Below are 3,022 nucleotides of genomic sequence, written 5' to 3' on the forward strand. Positions count from 1 at the left end.
TCTAACTGACATCATTAAGGACTTCCCTGGTGGTTCAGCTGGTAAAGAATCAGCCTGCTATGCGGGAGACCTGGGTTTGATCCCTGGGTTGGGAAGATCCCCTAGAGAAGGGAACAGATACCCACTCCAGTATTCTGGCTTGGAGAATTAAGGACATCATTAAGGACTTGATTAGATCTAGAGGTGAAAAGGCTGAACAAAAACAGACCCCACCCATGAGGACTTAAGAATTTAACGAAGGGGGGGAACCCCTCAAAGCAGATAACTTTAATTCAATGAAGCTAAAAAATAAGATAAAGTACTGAGTGCAGCAGGAAGCACAAGCCCAACCTGAGAGTCCAAAAAGAAGGCTTCCAGTAGGGGATAGTGCCCTAAAATGAATTCTAAAGAGTAATAATGATTTCGCCAATTGAAGAAATGAGGAAAGGGCATCCCAGCTTGGGAAACTGCATGAGCAAAACCAGGAGGCAGGAAGTATCATAGAATATGCTGGGAAAACATGTTCTGGGGATAGAGAGCAGAACTAATCTGAAAACTATAACCCATGACTAGTGCTAAATGGAAAAAAATTAACTATCTGGATAATACTGTTAAAAAGCTTTAAGTTCACAGTGTACACCGAAGCTGAGAAACCTATTGCTATTATATGATGCCCAGATCAGGAGGGAGAATTTGGTCCCAGAGCTATCTTAAATAAAAGTGGATTTATTTTTAGAAAGCCAAAACACTCCCCATCTCCTGGTTGGTTACATAGCTCACACCGGTTCTCAGGTCAGTGCCCTCATCGAGTGAAACTTGCTTTGACTCCAGGTAAGACAAATAGAAACTCAACGGTCTCTCAAGTATAATTCCCTGAAAGTTATTTACTGAATATCCTGCACACCTGGCATTTCTTCCCAGGGCTTCTAGGTAGTTACCTTGCACTTCTATCCCACAGTCACTTACTATGTGGGGAAAAAAAAGGTGGGCAGAAAACCGAGAATGATACCCTCTCTGCTCCAAGGTCATGACTGGGTGCCAAGTTATTGAATTCGGCAGACAACTACTCAAAAGTTTGGAGGGGAGAACGTCAGACCCACCTAGGTCTTAGTATTGAGGGGAAACACAGTAGGTGGGGAAGGGCAGTTGTTCAAGAACCTCAAGCTTCATCTCCAATGAGTTTTCATCCCTCTGGTTTCTGTGCTTTAATGATGGGTCCCTGGATGGTGCCTCTATGACTTGGGCACTAGAGCAGTACAGGGCACCTTTTGTTCTCCAACTACAGTAGGATGAAGCTTCCAGAAATACTCAATATGAAAGACCAACAACAAGAACAGCAGGACAATATCTAGTTACGCTAACAAAGTAATGGCTTCTCACCATCCCAAACTGAATTCTCAGGATAAACACTAACCCCCAAAGGCCATACAACTCCATTAGCACCTTACACTCATTCCTTTCTCCTGTCCTCCACCTTGTGCCTGCCAGATGCAATAACACTTTCTCTTCTACAGGGTCAGACACCTGGTCCCCAAGGCCCTTTCTGGCCAAGACCAAGAAAACATTTTCAGTCTGCTTTAGAGTTAGTGGTGAAATGGGCCCTGAGTCAGACTGCCAGAGTTTGAATACCAACTCCATTACTTACCTGCTGTGTGACCTTAAGTAAATCTCTTGGCCTTTTTGTATCTGTTTCATCTGTAGAATGGGAATAATAGTACTTAAACTGAGAACATGCATGTACTGTATATTCAGTTCAGTTCACACAGTCGTGTCCAACTCTTTGCGACCCCATGGACTGCAGCACGCCAGGCTTCCGTGTCCATCACCAACTCCCAGGTCTTACTCAAGCTCATGTCCATAGAATCAGTGATGCCATCCAACCACCTCATCCTCTTTCATCCCCTTCTCCTCCTGCCTTCAATCTTTCCCAGCACCACAGTCTTTTTCCAATGAGTCAGTTCTTCACATCAGGTAGCCAAAGTATTGTGGTTTCAGCTTCAACATCAGTCCTTCCAATGAATATGCAGGAACTGATTCCCTTTAGGATGGACTGGTTGGATCTCCTTTCAGTTCAAGAGACTGTCAAGAGTCTTCTCCAACACCACAGTTCCAAAAGCATCGATTCTTCGGTGCTCAGCTTTCTTTATAGTCCAACTCTCACATCCATACATGACTACTGGAAAAACCATAGCTTTGACTAGATGGACTTTTGTCAGCAAAGTAATGTCTCTGCTTTTTAATATGCTGTCTAGTATGGAAGTGACAAATAGGTTCAAGGGATTAGATCTGACAGACAGAGTGCCTGAAAAACTACGGACAGAGATTCGTGACGTGGTACAGGAGGCAGCGATCAAGACCATCCCCAAGAAAAAGAAGTGTAAAAAGGCAAAATGGTCGTCTGAGGCCTTACAAATAGCTGAGAAAAGAAGAGAAGTAAAAGGCAAAGGAGGAAAGAAAAGATATACCCATTGGAATGCAGAGTTCCAAAGAATAACAAGGAGAGATAAGAAAGCCTTCTTCAGTGATCAATGCAAAGAAATAGAGGAAAATAAGAGAATAGGAAAGACTAGAGATCTCTTCAAGAAAATCAGAAATGCCAAGGAAACATTTCATACAAAGATGAGCACAATAAAGGACAGAAATGGTCTGGACCTAACAGAAGCAGAAGATATTACAAAGACGTGGCAAGAATACATAGAAGAACTATACAAAAAAGATCTTCATGACCCAAATAACCACGATGGTGTGCTCACTCACCTAGAGCCAGACATCCTGGAATGTGAAGTCAAGTGGGCCTCAGGAAGCATCACTATGAACAAAGCTAGTGGAGGTGATGGAATTCTAGTTGAGCTATTTCAAATTCTGAAAGATGATGGTGTACTCTCTCTCTCTATATATATATATATATATTTTTTTTTAGTTTGACTTATGTTTTATTAGGTTCATTCTGACAGCTTGGTGGAGAATACGATGCAGAAAACACAAGTTGGACAGTATAAATGTATATATTTATATATACTTATATATAAATGTATATGTTTAT

Source organism: Bubalus bubalis, chromosome 8 (assembly GCF_019923935.1).
Source record: "Bubalus bubalis isolate 160015118507 breed Murrah chromosome 8, NDDB_SH_1, whole genome shotgun sequence".
In the NCBI taxonomy this organism is placed as follows: Eukaryota; Metazoa; Chordata; class Mammalia; order Artiodactyla; family Bovidae; genus Bubalus; species Bubalus bubalis.